Source organism: Nerophis ophidion, linkage group LG12 (assembly GCF_033978795.1).
Source record: "Nerophis ophidion isolate RoL-2023_Sa linkage group LG12, RoL_Noph_v1.0, whole genome shotgun sequence".
In the NCBI taxonomy this organism is placed as follows: domain Eukaryota; kingdom Metazoa; phylum Chordata; class Actinopteri; order Syngnathiformes; family Syngnathidae; genus Nerophis; species Nerophis ophidion.
Window position 1 is genome coordinate 31997301 of NC_084622.1, and position 22410 is coordinate 32019710.

The following is a 22410-nucleotide window of genomic DNA, read 5'->3' on the forward strand; positions in this document are numbered from 1 at the left end:
CATTCTACTGGTACTTTAAGGCGAAAAAAATGGAAATGTTGATGAGTACTTGAAAAACAGGTGTTGATAAAAGACTTCCGTGTTGCAAGATGTTCCATGATGTCGGTGGAGTACAACTAACCTGATTCTCACCAGATCCTTGAAGTTTGCTGAGCTCCACACAAGGGTCTGGGCTCGAAGAAATTGCAAAATCCATCCATCCATCCATTTTCTGCCGCTTATTCCCTTTGGGGTCACGGGGGGCGCTGGTGCCTATCTCAGTTACAATTGGGCGGAAGGCGGAGTACACCCTGGACAAGTCGCCACCTCATCGCAGGGCATTGCAAACTCCTTTAGCAAAAAATAATGAACCAATCAGGATTGCTGGGCGGGATTACATCGACGTGACGTAGCGCCGAAGCGACTGTGAGGAGTGAAGTGAAATATATATTTATATAGCGCTTTTCTCTGGTAACTCAAAACACTTTTACAAAGTGAAACCCAATATCTAAGTTACATTTAAACAAGTGTGGGTGGCACTGGGAGCAGGTGGGTAAAGTGTCTTGCCCAAGGACACAATGGCAGTGACTTGGATGGCGGAAGCGGGGATCGAACCTGGAACCCTCAAGTTGCTGGCACGGCCACTCTACCAACCGAGTTATATCGGAGTCGTGTGCTGACATTGATTCTGCTATTGCAATTTTTTTGTTGAATCTATCAAATATTAATTCTTTAAGGGATCAACAAAGAAAAATGTTTAAGGCATTTATTGGTGGCAAGGATGTTTTGGCTCTTCTTCAGATCGGGTCTGGATTTCCCAACGTCGCTCTCCTCAGCGTCACAGGTTGATTTGGATGTGAGTGGTTGAAAGAGCACGTCATTTAAGATAACGGACAAGTGGTTTATCCAATCACATTAATTTTTTTTTTTTTACTAGGCCCCGCCTTCTGAAACACATCTCCTATTGAGAACTCCCAGATCCTTGTGTGGACCTCAGCGAACTACAAGGATTTGGCCAGAGACCAAAATGCTGATCATTTTTTTTTCTTCCTATCTTTATTAACAGGGCAACACGGTGAAAGAGGGGTTAGTAAATGTGCCTCACAATACAAAGGTCTTGAGTCGTCCTGAGTTCAATCCTGGGTTTGGGATCTTTCTGTGTGGAGTTTGCATGTTCTCCCCGTGACTGCGTGGGTTCCCTCCGGGTACTCCGGCTTCCTCTCACCTCCAAAGACATGCACCTGGGAATAGGTTGATTGGCAACACTAAATGGTCCCTAGTGTGTGAATGTGAGTGTGAATGTTGTCTGTCTATCTGTGTTGGCCCTGCGAAGAAGTGGCAACTTGTCCAGGGTGTACCCAGCCTTCCGCCCGAATGCAGCTGAGATAGGTTCCAGCACCCCCCGCAACCTCAAAAGGGACAAGTGGTAGAAAATGGATGGATCCTTATTAACACCAATTACATATGGTACCGATACGAGTACCATCGATTAGTATTATTGAAATCGGCATTGGCAACCTTGTTGTTTTCTGTTTCGGGGCCAATGACAGCTTTCGTTTAGCATTTCTGTATTTATATCCCATTTCCTTTAAACAGTTTTTAACAGTTAAGTCACAGATGGTGATTCCAGTTTCCTCCCATTTGTTCTTTAATACTTTTTCTTTGCATTTTTAGTTTTCAAGACATACTGCTTTAATTTCCTGCCTTGACACTTGGATGTTTTCCCTGGTTTGCCTTTTACAACCTTCCCACGTTGTTTGTACTTGGTCCAGATTTTAGAGACGCCTAAATGAGAACAATAAACATATGTTGTAATATCGTGTGATGATTTGCCTTCTTGAAGTACTGTGATAATCCTCTCATTTGTTTCAATTAACATCTCTCCCGCTGGAGCCATGATTCATGTTAGTGCACCTGGCGCAACAGCTCTCCAAGGTGTAAACACTCATTTTTAACTGCAGACTAATGAACAGCTTTAATCTGATGCAGGTGTTAGCTTTGGAAATGAACATTTACAGGGTAAGTCCATCAGTTTCTCTCAGAATTGAGTGATTCCATATTTTTTCACTCTCTTCCATCTAAAACTGCAACTGTTATTGACAACCACCATTTATATTCTTGTTTTCATTTTGTTTTCCTAATGTCAGAATGTTGCCATTTGAAACCACTATTGTTGTGTGTTATGTCTGTTATCAGTTTTTTTCCTATAAATTCAAACAATTGAATAAATATCCTCCGTGTCTTCTGATGTCATATATTTTTCTACGGGTTGTATACCCAGACGTAACTGCATATTATTGTTATGAATATGGTAGATTACGTGCTGTCAGTCAGAAATCAACAACGGATAATCAATGATGTTGTGAGTGTGTAGTATGTGGATTTACTTGCCAGCTACTTCTTTGGTGATTTATGTGAACAGACAGCGTTAAAGGTCTACTGAAATGAGATTTTCTTATTTAAACGGGGATAGAAGGTCCATTCTATGTGTCATACTTGATAATTTCACGATATTGCCATATTTTTGCGGAAAGGATTTAGTAGAGAACATCCACGATAAAGTTCGCAACTTTTGGTGCTAACAGAAAAGCCCTGCGTTTACCGGAAATCGCAGACGATGACGTCACATGTTGATGGCTCCTCACTTCCTCACATTGTATTTAATGGGAGCCTCCAACAAAAACAGCTATTCGGACTGAGAAAACGACAATTCCCCCAATAATTTGAGCAAAGATGAAAGATTCGTGTTTGAGGATATTGATAGCGACGGACTAAGAAAAAAAAAAAAAAAAAAAACGCGATTAAATTGTGAGCGATTCAGATGTTTTTAGACACATTTACTAGGATAATTCTGGGAAATCCCTTATCTTTCTATTGTGTTGCTAGTGTTTTAGTGAGTTTAATAATACCTGATAGTCGGAGGGGTGTGTCCACGAGTGTGTTTACGCGCAGTGTCTCAGGGAAGTTGACGGCAGCTTTATGGGCGGCACAAGCTCAGCTGATCTCCGGTAAGAAGCGACTTTTTACCACAATTTTCTCACCGAAATCTGCTGGTTGACATTCGGTCGGGATCCATGTTCGCTGTGATCCATAGTAAAGTTTCACCTCCGGGAATTTTAAACAAGGAATCACCGTGTGTTTGTGTGGCTAAAGGCTAAAGCTTCCCAACTCCATCTTTCTACTTTGACTTCTCCAATATTAATTGAACAAATTACAAAATATTCAGCAACACAGATCTCCAAAATACTGTGTTATTATGCTGTTAAAGCAGACGACTTTTAGCTGTGTGTGTGTGCAGCGCTCATATTTCCTAACAGCCTGTGACATCACGTGTATACGTCATCATTACGCAACGTTTTCAAGAAGAAACTCCCGGGAAATTTTAAATTGCAATTCAGTAAACTAAAAAGGCCGTATTGGCATGTGTTGCAATGTTAATATTTCATCATTGATATATAAACTATTGGACTGCGTGGTGGGTAGTAGTGGGTTTCAGTAGGCCTTTAAGTCAGAATTACGGTTCATGGTTCATAGTTTGTTAACTGAGCCATTGCAGGGGGAAGTCGCTTGTCTGCTTCAATGCTCGTTGGAATTTTAGAAACTAGCATGTTGACATTTTGGGTTGGTTGTGGCAGGGCTTTATCAGAAACTCTCAATGCACATTGCAAAAATTTCATATTTGCATTTAATTTTTTGGCGGTTACCAGCATGCTGCACATTACTGAAATTAATATGTGCTTTTATTTCCTTGGATACACATATGATATGATGAGGTTCCAGCAATGATTGGTACCAAATTCCTTCCGAAATGACCACAGAAAATTGTCTTTGGGAAACTTACTGTTGTTTTTATTTTATTGCTACTGATTGCTGAATATTATTCATTGGACAAGACCATTTCATGAGACATGGGAGTTTCTCATGTTGGATACTTTCAAGTTTATGAACTTGATGAGCCAGTTCTTTGCTCGTCTTCAATTTTATTCAGTGAGTTGAGTCATATGTCTTCGGCTCCACTTTTATACTCCTCTGACGTTCATTCAAAGGAAAATGACAGCGAGATGATATTTAGGTTCTATGTAAGGGCCCTATTGAAATTGTTGTTTTTTCTTCTATACCAGGGGTCCCCAAACTTTTTGACTCAGAGGCCGCATTGGATTAAAAAAAATTGGCCGGGGCCTGGGTTTTATATACATACATATATACTGTTTATGTATATATATATATATATATATATATATATATATAGATAGTGACATCATTGTCCTTGGAATATATATATATATATATATACACACACACAGGTGCTGGTCATATTATTAGAATATCATTAAAAAGTTGATTTACTTCCTTAATTCCATTTAGAAAGTCAAACTTGTAGAATGTATACATTCATTCCAAACAGACTGATACATTTCAAGTGTTTTTTGCCAAAAAGGAGATGATTATAGCTGACAACCAATGAAAACCCTAAATTCAACATCTCAGAAAATTAAAATATGGTGAAAATGTCAGATATTGAAGACACCTGGTGCCACACTCTAATTAGCTAACTAACTCAAAACACCTGGAAAAGCCTTTAAATGGTCTCTCGTTTTGATTCTGTATGACACACAATCATGGGGAAGAATGCTGACTTGACAACTGTCCAAAAGATGACCATTGATACTTTAAAGAAGGAGGGCAAGACACAAAAGGTCATTGCCAAAGAGGTTGGATGTTCCCAGAGCTCTGTGTCCAAGCACATTAATAGAGAGGCGAAGGGAAGACAAAGATGTGGGAGAAAAAAGTGTACAAGCAAGAGGGATAACCGCGCCCTGGAGAGGATTGTCAAACAAAACCGATTCAAAAATGTGGGGTAGATCCACAAAGAGTGGACTGCAGCTGGAGTCAGTGCTTCAAGAACCACCACGCACCGACATATGCAAGATATGGGCTTCAGCTGTCGCATTCCTTGTGTAAAGCCACTCTTGAATAAGAGAGAACGTCAAAAGCGTCTTGCCTGGGCTCAAGACAAAAAGGACTGGACTGCTGCTGAGTGGTCCAAAGTTATGTTTTCAGATGAAAGTAAATGTTGTATCTCCTTTGGAAATCAAGGTCCCAGAGTCTGGAGGAACACAGGAGAGGCACAGAATCCACGTTGCCTGAAGTCCAGTGTCAAATTTCCACAATCGGTAATGGTCTGGGGTGCCATGTCATCTGCTGGTGTTGGTCCACTGTGTTTCCTGAGGTCTAGGGTCAATGCAGCAGTCTACCAGGAAGTTTTAGAACACTTTATGCTGCCTGCCGCAGACCAATTTTATGGAGGTGAAGATTTAATTTTCCAACATGACTTGGCACCTGCACACAGTGCCAAATCTACCAGTACCTGGTTTAAGGACCATGGTATCCCTGTTCTTGATTGGCCTGCAAACTCACCTGACCTTAACCCCATAGAAAACCTATGGGGTATTGTGAAGCGGAAGATGTGAGATGCCAGACCCAACAATGCTGAAGAGCTGAAGGCCACTATTAAAGCAACCTGGGCTCTCATAACACCTGAGGAGTGCAACAGACTGATCGACTCCATGCCACGCCGTATTGCTGCAGCAATTCAGGCGAAAGGAGCTGCAACTAAGTATTGATTGCCGTAGATGCTAAAAATTTCCATGTTCATACTTTTCAGTTGGCCCACATTTCTAAAAAATATTTTTTGCTACTAGTCCTAACTAGTATTCTAATTTTCTGATATACTGAATTTGGGATTTTAAGTAGTCGTCAGTAGTAATCATCAACATTTAAAGAAATAAACATTTCAAATATATCACTATGTGTGTAATGAATTGTATAATATGTAAGTTTCACGTTCTGAATATAATTACTGAAATAAATCAACTTTTTCATGATATTCTAATAATATGAACAGCACCTGTATATACATGTATATATATATATATATATATATATATATATATATATATATATATATATATATATATTTTCCAAGCACGATGATGTCACATTATCGGGGAAATGCATTTTTAGACAACATTATTTGCCTGAGTGGCTAGGAGACCCTGAGAGTAACAACTGGTAGAAAATGGATTGGAAAGGACTGATTTTTTAAAATATTAATAGTAATTAAAAAAAATACATAAAAAAAAAAAGTATACTTTTTTAACTTGGGACTTCCCAGGGGCCGGATTTTTGACACTGGCGGGCCGAATCCGTAGTTTGGGGACCCGTGTTCTAACCGTTTGGATGCCATTATTTTGCAGCAGCGTCAGGCATGACAACATATTTTATTAAAATTAGGGTTCTCACCTTTAAAATGAGAAAAATGACCATTATCACGTATCAACACAAAAATCGCAGGAGACGGCTTTCATGGCAGGACCTACGTAAAAGTCTCAGGAACCCATACCTGAAAACGACCAGGAAGACGGCCATCTTGTTTTTTGTTTTCCATTTTTCAACGAAAAAAAAGGGTCGCACGTCAAAGAAATCCCCCGAGGTGCTTTGACCAAATGAGTCGCGGTTAAAATTACTGATACAACTCATTCAGGCGATAATAAATTGTGAACTAATTTTCCTGCGCCTTAAGATGTGGGCGTGGCATGGGACCAAAAATTGCTTCGATGATTCGCCACAAAGCATGAAACATTAATATGTTGACTCCACAAATTCAGATATTTGGTAGAAATGATGATGATGACACCCGAAGTGCCCGATGGGTCAGAACCTGTTTAAAACTCCTCCCAGTGGTTGGAGCCGAGAGGCGAAAATTGCCTGACACCATCACCGATATAAGTGCCATGGTTGCACTTTAGCTTGTCAGAGACGATACTAAACTGATGAGTGTTGATAAATGTTTTGCAAATGACAGAATGTGGGTGTGTCACGGCGCCAAACTTCGATCTGATGGTTTGCCACAAAACACGAAACGTTAATAACTCGGCTCAAACTCAGATCTCGATCCTAATTTGCAGGAAGGATGATGACAACCTGAAGTGCCCAATGGGTCGGTACTGTCACGTGTACGCGGCGCACTTGCTGCGCGGAGTTGCCACCTCATGGATGCACACGACCAGTCAGGCAGGAGTGCAGGTAAGAACTTGATTTTTGATAAAACAACAGAACACTGACACAAAATGACAAAATAAAGCACGTGCCTACGCACGGGAAGCTAAAGCTAAAACTTAGCAGGAGACTAAAGTACAAAACAAAAGACGGAACTTAACACAAAAGAAACTCTAAGACAGGATACTAACCGTGACTTGTTGCGTGAAACAAACAATGGACCAAGGACGAAGTAAGGAATAACGCAGGCTTATATACTCAAACAATAATTAGAACACAGGTGTGCTTGACGCCAGAGCAGGTGAACAAATGACAAAACCATGGAAACGAGACAAAACAGGAAGTGCACAAAAACAAGGATCTGCCGAGTCTAGAACTAAACATGATTAGAACCTATAAACAACAAAACAATAAACGATCCGCATAGCGGACCATGACAGGTACCTGTTCATAGCTATTTTTTTTGGGCCGAGCCTAGTGGCGAAAACTGTCCCACACCATCACAAAGCTAACTGTCATTTCTGCAATTTAGGTGACCAGAGCCTGATTATAAAATGATGGCTGATGATGAATTGGAAACATTTTTTGCTTATGAAAAAATGCGGGCGTGAGATGGTGCCAAACTTTGATCTATTGGTTCGCCACAAAACTTAAAATGTTAATAACTCAGATCCACAAATTCATATCCTGAGCATTTTTGGTGGAAATGATGTTGAGGACGTCCTGAAGTGCCCGATATGCACAAGAAAGGATGGGGCGAGGTACACCCCTTTGTCCACAACTGTGTGAGCAAATAGTGAAACAGTTTAAGGACAACGTTTCTCAAAGTGCAATTGCAAGAAATTTAGGGATTTCAACATCTGCACTCCATAATATCATCAAAATAGATAGATAGATAGTACTTTATTGAATCCTTCAGGAGAGTTCCTTCAGGAAAAAAAAAAAAAAAATTGTTCAGAAAATCTGGAAAAATCACTCCACGTAAGCCGCATGGCCGGAAACTAACATTGAGTATTCTACATTGTTTCATCCTGACCAAAGGGGAAGCGAACCATCCAGACTGTTATCAACGCAAAGTTCAAAAGCCAGCATCTGTGATGGTATGGGGGTGTATTAGTGCCCAAGGCATGGGTAACTTACACATCTGTGAAGGCACCATTAATGCTGAAAGGTACATACAGGTTTTGGAACAACATATTTTGTCATCCAAGCAACGTTATCATGGACGCCCTTGCTTATTTCAGAAAGACAATGCCAAGCCACGTTCAGCACGTGTTACAACAGCGTAGCTTGATAAAAAAAGAGTACGCGTACTTTCCTGGCCCACCTGCAGTCCAGGCCTGTCTCCCATCGAAAATGTGTGGCGCATTATGAAGCGTAAAATACGACAGCGGAGAACCCGGACTGTTGAACGACTGAAGCTCTACATAAAACAAGAATGGGAAAGAATTCCCCAGTGGGCACAGAGACGTTTAATTAACGTTGAAACAACGTTACTTTCCCGTGTTGAAACAACGTTCGATTTGGGTTGAAAATGAAAGTTGGATCAACATTTAAATACAGACGTTGAATCAACGTCAATGTTTCAATGTTGAGTCAACTTTCAGTTTCTACCTAACAGAGACGTTTAATCAACGTTGAAACAACGTTACTTTCCCGTGTTGAAATAACGTTGGATTTGGGTTGAAAATGAAAGTTGGATCAACGTTTAAATACCGACGTTGAATCAACGTCAATGTTTCAACGTTGATTCAACTTTCAGTTTCTACCTAACAGAGACGTTTAATCAACGTTGAAACAACGTTACTTTCCTGTGTTGAAATAACGTTGGATTTGGGTTGAAAATTAAAGTTGGATCAACGTTTAAATACCGACGTTGAATCAAGGTCAATGTTTCAACGATGATTCAACTTTCAGTTTCTACCTAACAGAGACGTTTAATCAACGTTGAAACAACGTTACTTTCCCGTGTTGAAATAACGTTGGATTTGGGTTGAAAATGAAAGTTGGATCAACGTTTAAATACCGACGTTGAATCAACGTCAATGTTTCAACGTTGATTCAACTTTCAGTTTCTACCTAACAGAGACGTTTAATCAACGTTGAAACAACGTTACTTTCCTGTGTTGAAATAACGTTGGATTTGGGTTGAAAATTAAAGTTGGATCAACGTTTGAATACCGACGTTGAATCAAGGTCAATGTTTCAACGATGATTCAACTTTCAGTTTCTACCTAACAGAGACGTTTAATCAACGTTGAAACAACGTTACTTTCCCGTGTTGAAATAACGTTGGATTTGGGTTGAAAATGAAAGTTGGATCAACGTTTAAATACCGACGTTGAATCAACGTCAATGTTTCAACGTTGATTCAACTTTCAGTTTCTACCTAACAGAGACGTTTAATCAACGTTGAAACAACGTTACTTTCCTGTGTTGAAATAACGTTGGATTTGGGTTGAAAATTAAAGTTGGATCAACGTTTAAATACCGACATTGAATCAACGTCAATGTTTCAACGATGATTCAACTTTCAGTTTCTACCTGACAGAGACGTTTAATCAACGTTGAAACAACGTTACTTTCCAGTGTTGAAATAAAGTTGGATTTGGGTTGAAAATGAAAGTTGGATCAACGTTTAAATACCGACGTTGAATTAACGTCAATGTTTCAACGTTGATTCAACTTTCAGTTTCTACCTAACAGAGACGTTTAATCAACGTTGAAACAACGTTACTTTCCCGTGTTGAAATAACGTTGGATTTGGGTTGAAAATGAAAGTTGGATCAACGTTTAAATACTGACGTTGAATCAACGTCAATGTTTCAACGTTGATTCAACTTTCAGTTTCTACCTAACAGAGACGTTTAATCAACGTTGAAACAATGTTACTTTCCCGTGTTGAAATAACGTTGGATTTGGGTTGAAAATGAAAGTTGGATCAACGTTTAAATACCGACGTAGAATCTACGTCAATGTTTCAACGTTGATTCAACTTTCAGTTTCAACCTAAGATCAACCAACCAATTATCAACGTAATATCAACCAATATATAAATATAATTAAAGACAACAAAACATAGTGCATATATAGCTCCAGGCTGAATCCTGTCAATGCAAAATTAAAATTAAGTACAAAGAAAATGGAGAATGTCAATCGATATAATTATTTATTTAGCCTGTGATGCCCATCTTATTCCTCCCTTCTGTCCAGGGGCATATTTCAGTTGATTTTTTATGGCATCATGGACCATCGTTTCGGTCCCCTTCTGGGTATCCAAGACACTAGCTGTAAACAGGCAAAAAGAATACAAATTAATTAAGGGTGCATGTGATTTACCCCAATCAAGTTAATGTAATTATTAAACACACACACAAACTCACCTGTGACTAAATCGAGCAGCTTTGTCTTGGCAAAGCTATTTTTTTCCCCCTCTCCCCTTCATGTTCAGATTGGACATTAATTCATTTGTCATGAGCCTGAAATTGAACACGCAAGTCATACATGCAGCCCAAAAAGTACGGAATTTTGCATTATTATAATTCCCGATCTAGCACTCATAGATTAGAATTTGGGTCTTACATCGCCTATTTTTAATATATATAAAGAGAAAGAGGAAAATACCTGTCCATGATGGTGCTTAAACAGCTCTTTAAGTCATATCCACCAATCTTTGAGAGCCTGGCTGTCTGCAAATATACAAGAGAATGTGTTTAGCATACACTGGGGGAAGGGGCTGGCAAACACATACATATACATTCAAGTATAGGGTCTGTTTTATTTACACGTGTTTTATCTACACGATTTCATAACCTGAAATTTCTATCTAAATACAATAAATTTCCGATGTAAAAACAGCTACACAATTATAATGTTATAATTACTTACCAGCAAATCTTTCTTGCTTGGTTGAGTTTTTATCAACTCGTCAAGGTCGAGTAGTTCCTCCACTGTCTCCAATTTCTGCACACGGAAGGACAGTTTTATAAAAAAATTATCCTTTTTGGTATCATATGTATCATAGCAAGTGTACTGTGTCGTTCCATATGCATAAACTGAAATCATTGGTACATTGCCTTGCATTAACGTTCTGCTTTTCAATTACCGGTTGTGGTACATGTACATAGACTTAGGGGTGGACCAGATGAAACGTGGGGGAGGGTATGTTTTTTTTTGGAAAAAAAGAGATTGTTTAGCAAAAACTGAAAAATAAATAGTTTGTTCTCCTGACGTATATATATATATATATATATATATATATATATATATATAAAAAAAAGTTTGCTCCGGTAAGCTCTGCAAAAAAAAAAGTTGGTTGCCTTCTCGTGCCGAGAGAAAAAACTTTGTACCCCCCAAAAATTTCTGCGCTCCGAGCAGTCTTTTATTGTCAATCATAAAACATCTTTCAACAAAATCTGTCTGGATATTTTATTGTGATATATTTTAGTATACATGTTGGCCAACAGGTCAACAGTGAAACCATTTGGAAGTTTCAATACTTGACAAAACCTCTTGTAATAACAGTATTGGCCTTATCAGTAAAATAAAAAAATAAGTAAAGATCATAGCATTTAATATTATATGGATCCTTTTATGGGCGACCCGTGGACCTGCCTTTTGAGACAAAGCCTTGCTAACAAATCAAACTAATTAAAAAGTACCTGTACTTAAAATAAACTGGCAACATTTTAAATAAACATTAAAATGAGCCAGAAAAACCTAACTGCCATCCAGACAAGTGTTTTGAAGATCAAAATCAAGAGGAAGTAAATTAATACAGTGACTGGCACGGCTGTAAAGGGTACAGAACCAAAAAAAAATTGTTTGTTTTGTGTTAGCCTGGAAAAACAATTTTTTGCTTTTGGGCAGGTGGGGGAAAAAAATGTTGTCTGCTTGGGGAGAAAAAAAGAGTTTGCTCAGGTCAAAATAAACGTTTTCCTGCAACCCTCTTGTGAAAGGGCCAAAATTATATCGATATAAATAACCAGTATTATCTCAAGGTACAAACCTGAATCTTTATGGACATCGATGGTTTTCTTCGCAGTGAAATAGTTCGATTTCCAATTCAAATCTTCGCTCTTAGACTTGCTTGCTGGACTGGAAAGGAAGTACTTCAGCACGCATGCGCACAAGCTTGGCTTTTAGTTCACGCTGCCATCAAGCAGCGGTTTTGTTGAAAACTGTCGCAAATGGCCGATGCGCGCAGAATGTTTGGCAAGTTGAATTGTACACGTTGAAATGACGTTGAAAAGACGATCTCCCCCAATGATGAAAACAAACCAGATTTGCAACATATGGTGTGGTGGGGTCAGTTGGTTGTGATTTGGTCGGGATATGGTTGAGTGACGTCGCGACGTATTTTCAACCTCACCTCGACGTTGAACTAAGGACGGGTGCCCACTGGGTCCACTTCAAAGTTTCAACAATTAGTTTCCTCAGTTCCCAAACGTTTATTGAGTGTTGTTAAAAGAAAAGGTGACGTAACACAGAGGTGAACATGCCCTTTCCCAACTACTTTGGCACGTGTTGCAGCCATGAAATTCTAAGTTATTTATTATTTGCAAAAAAAAATAAAGTTTATGAGTTTGAACATCAAATATGTTGTCTTTGTAGTGCATTCAATGAATATGGGTTGAAAAGGATTTGCAAATCATTGTATTCTGTTTATATTTATAACTAACACAGTTTCCCAACTCATATGGAAACGGGTTTTTTTATTTTAACTTTCATAACGTCCTTCCACATGCTACGATCTTCCTGAAATTTTTATAGTAGTTCGGGGTGATGGGTGGGATGTAACTGCATGACTGCAGCACAATTATTGGCCCCTTTGTGGTGGAAAATAATAACAGTCCAGTCCAGTGCCAGCCGACTCGCGTGAACGCTGTGGTGCAATGGGGGCCAGGGCCCGTTCAACACTGCTCACAGCTTTCTTTTTTTTTTTTACTAGAATCACAGGCAGAAAGAGTAACTCTGATTATGTTAGGAGAACAACATAACAGTGAAACGTTATAAATCTGGTTATTATCTTTGACCCAACTCTCTCCTTTGAGTCACACATTAAAAGCGTTACTAAAACGGCCTTCTTTCATCTCCGTAATATCGCAAAAATTCGCTCCATTTTGTCCACTAAAGACGCCGAGATCATTATCCATGCGTTTGTTACGTCTCGTCTCGATTACTGTAACGTATTATTTTCGGGTCTCCCCATGTCTAGCATTAAAAGATTACAGTTGGTACAAAATGCGGCTGCTAGACTTTTGACAAGAACAAGAAAGTTTGATCACATTACGCTTATACTGGCTCACCTGCACTGGCTTCCTGTGCACTTAAGATGTGACTTTAAGGTTTTACTACTTACGTATAAAATACTACACGGTCTAGCTCCATCCTATCTTGCCGATTGTATTGTACCATATGTCCCGGCAAGAAATCTGCGTTCAAAAGACTCCGGCTTATTAGTGATTCCTAAAGCCCCAAAAAAGTCTGCGGGCTATAGAACGTTTTCCGTTCGGGCTCCAGTACTCTGGAATGCCCTCCCGGTAACAGTTCGAGATGCTACCTCAGTAGAAGCATTTAAGTCTCACCTTGAAACTCATCTGTATACTGTAGCCTTTAAATAGACCTCCTTTTTAGACCAGTTGATCTGCCGCTTCTTTTCTGTTTTCTCCTATGTTCCCCCCCCCCCTTGTGGAGGGGGTCCGGTCTAATGACCATGGATGAAGTACTGGCTGTCCAGAGTCGAGACCCAGGATGGACCGCTCGCCTGTGTATCGGTTGGGGACATCTCTACGCTGCTGATCCGCCTCCGCTTGGGATGGTTTCCTGTGGACGGGACTCTCGCTGCTGTGTTGGAGCCACTATGGATTGAACTTTCACAGTATCATGTTAGACCCGCTCGACATCCATTGCTTTCGGTCCCCTAGAGGGGGGGGGGGGGGGGGGGGGGGGGGGGGTTGCCCACTTCTGAGGTCCTCTCCAAGGTTTCTCATAGTCAGCATTGTCACTGGCGTCCCACTGGATATAAATACTCCCTGCCCACTGGGTGTGAGTTTTCCTTGCCCTTTTGTGGGTTCTTCGGAGGATATCGTAGTCGTAATGGTTTGTACAGTCCTTTGAGACATTTGTGATTTAGGGCTATATAAATAAACATTGATTGATTGATTGATGGTTATTATAGTGATAAGTATATGAATCAGAACTGTGATGTTTTGACTTCTCTCAAAAAACAATAGCCTGCTTTATTTGATAAATAATATTAAATAGGAAGATAATTATGCTTTGTAAAATGCAATGGTCAGTATAAACAGTAATTCTTGCCTCCTTGTGACCCTAAGCAATATTTTGTTTGAACCCCCATTTCATTTTGTAAGTTGCATCTCCAATTGACCCATCCAAAGCTACAAATACCGCAAGTTATTTAAAATGAATGGACTTAAACATAGGGGGTTAGGTTGATTGGCAACACTAAATTGGCCCGAGTGTGTAAATGTGAGTGTGAATGTTGTCTGTCTATTTGTGTTGGCCCTGTGATGAGGTGGCGACTTGTCCAGGGTGTACGCCACCTTCCGCCTGAATGCGGCTGAGATAGGCTCCAGCACCCCTGCGACCTCAATTGGGACAAGCGGTAAAAAATGGATGAATGGATGGACGGATGGACTTAAACGTGGTCAAAAGATTTTTAATCATGACACCCGAAACAATCACCAAAGGTTTTTGCCAGAGGTGGGACCAAGTCATTGTTTTGCAAGTCACAAGTAAGTCTCAAGTCTTTGTCCTCGAGTCTCGAGTCAAGTCCCAAGTCAAGACAAGCAAGTCCCGAGTCAAGTCCAAAGTCAAGACTGGAAAGTCTCAAGTCAAGTCCCAAGTCCTGCATTTTGAGTTTCGAGTCATTTCAAGTCCTTTTAACCACAGACTAATATATTTTCACAGATTGTGTATGCTTTTAAAACGCTGTATGTATTTATTATTTTAAAAAAAGTGCTGACATTGCACTTCATAATATCACTATTAACCAGTTATTTTAAACATTTAACTCATTCCTTTACAGAATGAACAAATTTGAAAAAAACAAGTGCAACTGTACTTTTTTGCACAAAGGTGTTAACATTGTATTTCCATGGCATATTGCATTGTAACTAGTTCCAAAGCAGTTTCTATCCCTTTCTTATCTTATCTCATTGATCTCATCTCATACTGTATGTGTGTTGATGTGTGTGTACACATGAAAAACATAACTACATGAAAATAACAAGGAACAGAGTTGTACTTTTTAGATTTCACGGCCCTATGGAATATGTACACATATTCTTAATATAGCATACATATTAACTGACCTATATTTGACTACGTTTGTCTTTTTGTAGGTGGGTAAAATATGCGGTGCTGCTGACCACCGTATATCGTTACGTTACCGTGTGTGATACATTTACTAACGTAATATTATGTGTAGGTACCTGCTTAAAAAAAATCACTTGACAAAAAGTATGAATAAGGTAGCAAACTGCAGTGGACAGAACAGATTGTCGTGTTTGCAATGACGTTATAACCATAGACATATTATAAGTAGACGCAGCATTGGCTGCTGTGACGTGAGCAATTTGGCCGCCATCTTGAAGTGGTGATGAAGACCCGGCAAGCAGCCTAAATTGACAGTTGACAGGTAGCAAACAAAGATGCTGGGCTGGTGTTCAGCGTTTTCCTGCTCAAATTAGCGGACTGTTGAAAATAGGAATCGGGGGATTAGTTTTCACAAGTAAGATTGAACATTAACATGGTTGTATTTTGTGAAAAGATTATTACCACAGAGTTGAGAAGGAGCAAAGATCTTCAATTTGTATGTGAAAATCACAAATAAATCTTCTGGGGGAGGATGACGCCCCTACTGGTATTTGGTTTACAAACTTTCAGCCCCACCTAAAACAAAATTCACCAGCCGCCACTGATTATGATGCATTCTCATTTTAGGCAAAGAATAAGACAATACTTTCTTAACAGTATAATTGTAACCAGGAATAAGTCTTCAAGTAACAATATTCAAATACTACCGTCGTTGGGTAAAACACAATTTGCTTTTATTCTGAATCCATTGAAACAGATTTGTGGTTTTAGCTGATATAAAGACTTTCAGGTCTTTATATATGTTTATGTTTAAGTATTTGGCAGACGCTTTTATCCGAATCAATATACATGAAAAATACATTTAAAACAATCACTGTAAACATGATCATTTAAGGGAAGAATGTAATACAAAATATCAATACAAAGTGTCAAGACAGAATAAACTCTCTGCTGTTGCAGCAACAGAGATACAGTCTATAAGATATATAGATGTCTAATGTATTTTACATTGTTTATGTAGGATATATGCACGTATATATAACCTAATCATATTGTTTCTTCACCTTAAAAATAGCTGACCGTTTTTTCCCCCCTTTTTAAGATTATTATTCCAAGTTTTGATCTTGGACGTCTGCTCACTTATAGCATATAAGAATATTCCATCACTGTTAAGCAAACAATGAACACGCCAAAAAATGTGTCTTTTATCATAGTTACACATATGAAAAAAAAGCATGTGAAAATGAGTGGTATTCAGCGAGGTAAAATTAATTAAATGCACTGACAGTTCATTGCTCCTGCCAAATGAATTGCACTAAGTGGAGGGGATCACCACTCCAAGATGGCTGCCCCGCGTCACGTCAGCGCCAGAAGGCAGGAGTGGTCGATGCTGCGTCTAATTATAAGATGTCTATTTTCATAACGTTAGCAGTGAGTTTACAGCCTCACTGATTTAACTAAACAGCAAATAAAAGTTACGTTACTCAGCCAATAAATGTTAACTTACATTCAAAACTTACCCTTCTTTGTGCATCTTCAAATGTCGAACGAAGTTGGAAGTTGTTGCGTCTCTGTCAGTAATCTTTGAACGAACATCATGCTTTGCATACTGGAATTCGATTTTTGTTGACCAAGTCGTAGTTTTAATACCCAAACGAAACAATTTTTGGCATCATTTTCCTCATTGGCGTGTTGTATGAGCGCTCTTCTTCATTGGTTTTCATGCAATTTGATTGGCTGAATACTGTGTGACGAAAATAACGTGAGTTTAATTTGATTGGCTGTTGTTCTGACAGGTAGCGCGCACACTGTCATCGCACACGCTGACAGACACAGACAGATACGGAGCGCTCCTGAATAATTTTTTAATCGTTGGGTTTTGGGGAAAGTAGCAAGTCATGTCAAGTCAAAAGGCACAAGTCCAAGTCAAGTCACAAGTCATTGATGTTAAAGTCTAAGTCGAGTTGCAAGTCTTTTTACATTTTGTCAAGTCGAATCTATCCATAAAGTCATCAAATTCATGACTCGAGTCTGACTCGAGTCCAAGTCATGTGACTCGAGTCCACACCTCTGGTTTTTGCTATGAGCCAGCCTTTGGAAAAAGATATTGAAATAGCCATATCTAACTTTTTCTTCTGAAATTAAGCAGGACAATTGGAATTCAGCAACTAATGTGTCACATGGGGGTCACATCTTTATGCGGGGTCGTTCTCTCAGGATGCAGACGGACAACTCCGGACAAAGCTTGAATGTAGGAGATAATTTATTCTCCATAAATCATACACAGTCAATACGTACAGGAAATAAACAAAAGAAATGCGTGCTGATCGCAGGAGAGGCTAAATAAAATAAAAAACCACAGGAATCATGCAGGAAACAAGGCATGGAACTATGTGAATGTTGCATATAGCAAAAAACGAAGCCAGACATAGTGTGGCGAGCAACATGAATAAATATCTCTGATTAGTACCCGGCAGCAGGTGAACATGCTGAACACTAACAAGAGGCGAGTGACAAAAACAAACCCAGGCGTGCACAAAACAGGAACTGAAAAAGTCCAAAACTAACAGAACATGACTAAAACAAACATGACATAATTGGAAGAAGATAAAAGTTTTCTTTGCTTTTTTGGAAGCTTCAGTTTTGGCGTTGAATGCCACTTAAAAGATAATTTCTGGTATGCAAAACAGAGCACAGTTACGTCTGGGCATAAAAGTACTTCTGATTTGTTTTATTTGACTGAAAAATGGTAAATGGTCTGTATTTATATAGCTTGGAAAGATACCCAAAGCGCTTTACATTATATATCACATTCACCCATTCACACACACTGTCATGTTTTGTGTTTTCTGTTAGTTTTGGACTCCTTTAGTTCCTGTTTGTACACCTCTGAGTTTGTTTTGTTGCCATGATTGCTCAATATGTTCACCTACCTCTGATTGGTGTTCGCCCGCTCACCTGCTACCCGAGCACTAATTAGAGAATAATTAAGCCTGCCTTTGCCGGTCAGTCGGCATGGCGTCATTGTTTGCTTATACTACAGTCACGTATGTTTGCTTATGCTACAGTCACGTATGTTTCGTTTGTTCATGCCACAGCTAGTAAGTTTTCCTTGCCATAGTCTATGCTAAGTATTTGCTGTAGCTCCAAGTGCGATCAGCGCGTTGTGCCTTTGCCTTGTGTTCCATTTTGTTTGTACCTCTTTGAGAGTTAATAATAAAATGATGTTTTTACCTGCACGCATTGTCCAGAGTTGTCCGTCTGCATTTCGGAAGAACGAACCCCGCAGGAAGCTGCGAAAACCTTGCCCTGACACACACACATTCACAGACTGATGGCAAAAGCTGCCATGCAAGGCGGCAACCACGACCAATCAGGAGCAAGGGTGAAGGGTCTTGCCAGAACACAACAGACGTGACTAGGATGGAACAATGTATAATATTAATTTATGAAATTAACTTCAAGGCGTAGAGTGGATATCATTCTGTAATTCTGTTACATATAACCCAGATTATGACTAGAATAGACAGAATGTTTAAAAGGAATGATTTGCTGTGCATATTTTCAGAAGCACTATGGCACAAAATAACATAAAATAGATGTTGTGGTTTTTAGATGGTTTGAAATTTTGTGCGATGACTCCATTCATGTGTGAAGTGACAACAAACGCTAGTCAGGCAGATGACATGCTGGTGCATCATCTGTTGAAACAACAATAGATAGAAGACAACAAACAAACTGACATCAAACACAGAAACAGTTCATTTGGCAGCACTGTGCTGTTCGGGCAGGGAAAAGCACACATTTATTTCAGTCACTGCTTTTCCAGATGGACACGACCAGGTGGACCTGCACATTAAATGTGTCCAAAAGTCAGAGAAACCCAAAAAATGCAAAATAAAAAATCATTGTCAATCCAATGGATGACAAATGAGTTTGATAATATTGATGTACAATTAAAATACTGGCAGTAACTCAGACCCATTTCCAACGAGGGTTGGACTCTGCTCGGGTGGCCCTTTGTCATCGATTCTGTTTACAACTTTTATGGACAGAAGTTGTAGGCGCAGTCGGGGTCTCTGCTTTTTGCAGATGATGGGGTCCTGCTGGCTTCATCTGACCAGGATCCTCAGCTCTCACTGGATCGGGTTCGCAGCTGAGTGTGAATCGACTGGGAAAAAAATCCGCACTTACAAGTCCGAGTCCATGGTTTTCACCCGGAAAAGGGTAGCGTGCCATCTCCTGGTTGGGGAGGAGATGCTGCCACAAGTGGAGGAGTTCAAGTACCTCGGAGTCTTTTTCAATAGTGACGGAAGAGTAGATCGTGAGCTCGACAGGTGGATCAGTGCAGCGTTTGCAGTGATGCGGACCCTGTATCGGTCCGTCGTGGTGAAGAAGGAGATAAACCGGAAGGCAAAGCTTTCAATTTACCGGTTGATCTATAAACCCCATTTCCATATGAGTCGGGAAATTGTGTTAGATGTAAATACAAACGGAATACAATGATTTGCAAAACATTTTCAACCCATATTCAATTGAATGCACTACAAAGACAAGATATCTGATGTTCAAACTCATAAACTTTATTTTTTTTTTTTGCAAATAATAATTGACTTAGAATTTCATTGCTGCAACACGTGCCAAAGTATTTGGGATAGGTCATGTTCACCACTGTTACTTCACACTCAATAAACGTTTGGTAACTGAGGAAACTAATTGTTGAAGCTTGGAAAGTGGAATTCTTTACATTCTTGTTTTATGTAGAGCTTCAGTCGTTCAACAGTCCGGGGTCTCCGCTGTCGTATTTTACGCTTCATAATGTGCCACACTTTTTCGATGGGAGACAGGTTTGGACTGCAGGTGGGCCAGGAAAGTATCCGCACTCTTTTTTTACAAAGCCACGCTGTTGTAACACTTGTCTTTCTGAAATAGGCAGGGGCGTCCATGATAACGTTGCTTAGATGACAACATATGTTGCTCCAAAATCTGTATGGACCATTCAGCATTAATGGTGCCTTCACAGATGTGTAAGTTACCCATGCCTTGGGCACTAATACACCCCCATACCATCACAGATGCTGGCTTTTGAACTTTGCGCCTATAACAATCCGAACACCACATCCTCTGTTTCCAAATATAATTTGAAATGTGGACTTGTCAGACCACAGAACACCTTTCCACTTTGCATCAGTCCATCTTAGGTGAGCTCGGGCCTAGCCAAGCCGGCGGTGTTTCAGGATATTGGTGATAAACGGGTTTGGTTTTGCATAGTAGAGTTTTAATTTGCACTTACAGATGTAGCGACCAACTGTAGTTACTGACAGTGGTTTTATGAAGTGTTCTTGAGCCCATGTGGTGATATCCTTTACACACGGATGTCGGTTTTTGATGCAGTACCGCCCAAGGGATCAAAGGTCCGTAATATCACCGCTTACATGCAGTGATTTTTCCAGATTCTCTGAACTTTTTTATTATTTTTACAGACCGTAGATGGTAAAATCCCTAAATTCCTTGCAATAGCTCGTTGAGAAATGTTGTTCTAAAACTGTTCGACAATTTGCTTACCAAGTGGTGACCCTCGCCCCATCCTTGTTTGTGAATTACTTAGCGTTTCATGGAAGCTGCTTTTATACCCAATCATGGCACCCAACTGTACCCAATTATCTTGCACACCTGTGGGATGTTCCAAATAAGTGTTTGATGAGCATTCCTCAACTTTATCAGTATTTATTGCCACCTTTCCCAACTTCTTTGTCACGTGTTGCTGGCATCAAATTCTAAAGTTAATGATTATTTGCAAAAAAAAAATGTTTATCAGGTTGAACATCAAATATGTTGTCTTTGTAGCATATTCAACTGAATATGGGTTGAGAAGGATTTGCAAATCATTGTATTCCGTTTATATTTACATCCAACACAATTTCCCAACTCATATGGAAACAGGGTTTGTACGTCCCTATCCTCACCATGGTCATGAGCTTTGGGTTATGACCGAAAGGACAGGATCACGTGTACAAGCGGCCGAAATGAGTTTCCTCTGTCGGGTGGCAGAGCTCTTCTTTAGAAATAGGGTGAGAAATTTGTCATTTGAGAGGAGCTCAGATTAAGGCCGCTGCTCCTCCACATCAAGAGGAGCCAGATGAGGTGGTTCGGGCATCTGGTTAGGACTTCCTGGGGAGGTGTTTAGGGCACGTTCGACCGTGGAGTAGACCCAGGACACAATGGAGAGACTATGTCTCCCAGCTGGCCTGGAAACGCCTCGGGATCCATCGGGAAGAGCTGGACGAAATAGTGGGAAGAGGGAAGTCTGGGCTTCTCTGCTTTGGCTGCTGCCCCCGTGACCCGACTTCAGACAAGCGGAACAAGACGGATGGATGGATCCACTATACATGTACGGGAAATATTGAGTCAGCATTTTCAACTACTGTAATTTCATTGCATTTCTGATAGGCCATATCATTAACACTGCTGGAATGACCGAAGTTTGATTGTTATGATAGTAAATATTAATAGTGTTATGATTATACTGTACTATCACTGTCATTGCATTCTTAGTGGTTGAATAAATTTTGGGGATATTTATACCCAACGGCCACCACAGTGTCGCAAGGGTTAGTGCATTGTCCTCACAATACAAAGGTCCTGGGTTTGTGTACACACAAGTTTCTACCGCTTGTCCCTTTCGGGGTTGCGGGGGGTGCTGGACACTATCTCAGCTGAATTCGGGCGGAAGGCGGAGTACATCCGGGACAAGTCGCCACCTCATCACAGGGCCAACACAGATAGACAGACAACATTCACACTCACATTCACACACTAGGGCCAATTTAGTGTTGCCAATCAACCTATCCCCAGGTGCATGTCTTTGGAGGTGGGAGGAAGCCGGAGTACCCGGAGGGAACCCATGCATTCATGGGGAGAACATGCAAACTCCACACAGAAAGATCCCGAGCCCGGGATTGAACCCTGACTACTCAGGACCTTCGTATTGTGAGGCAGACGCACTAACCCCTCTTCCATCGTAAATCCCCC

At 40.1% G+C, this 22410-nt stretch overlaps 1 long non-coding RNA gene across 1 annotated transcript; it reads right to left on the bottom strand.

Moving 5' to 3' along the window:
• Nucleotides 1–10403: 10403 nt before the first annotated feature.
• LOC133563814 (uncharacterized) lies at nucleotides 10404–12163 on the bottom strand. The gene is made up of 4 exons (XR_009809123.1): nucleotides 12047–12163; nucleotides 10927–11001; nucleotides 10663–10727; nucleotides 10404–10517 (listed from the first exon to the last, which is right to left on the bottom strand). It is a non-coding gene; the product is annotated as an uncharacterized LOC133563814 (long non-coding RNA).
• Nucleotides 12164–22410: the final 10247 nt, after the last annotated feature.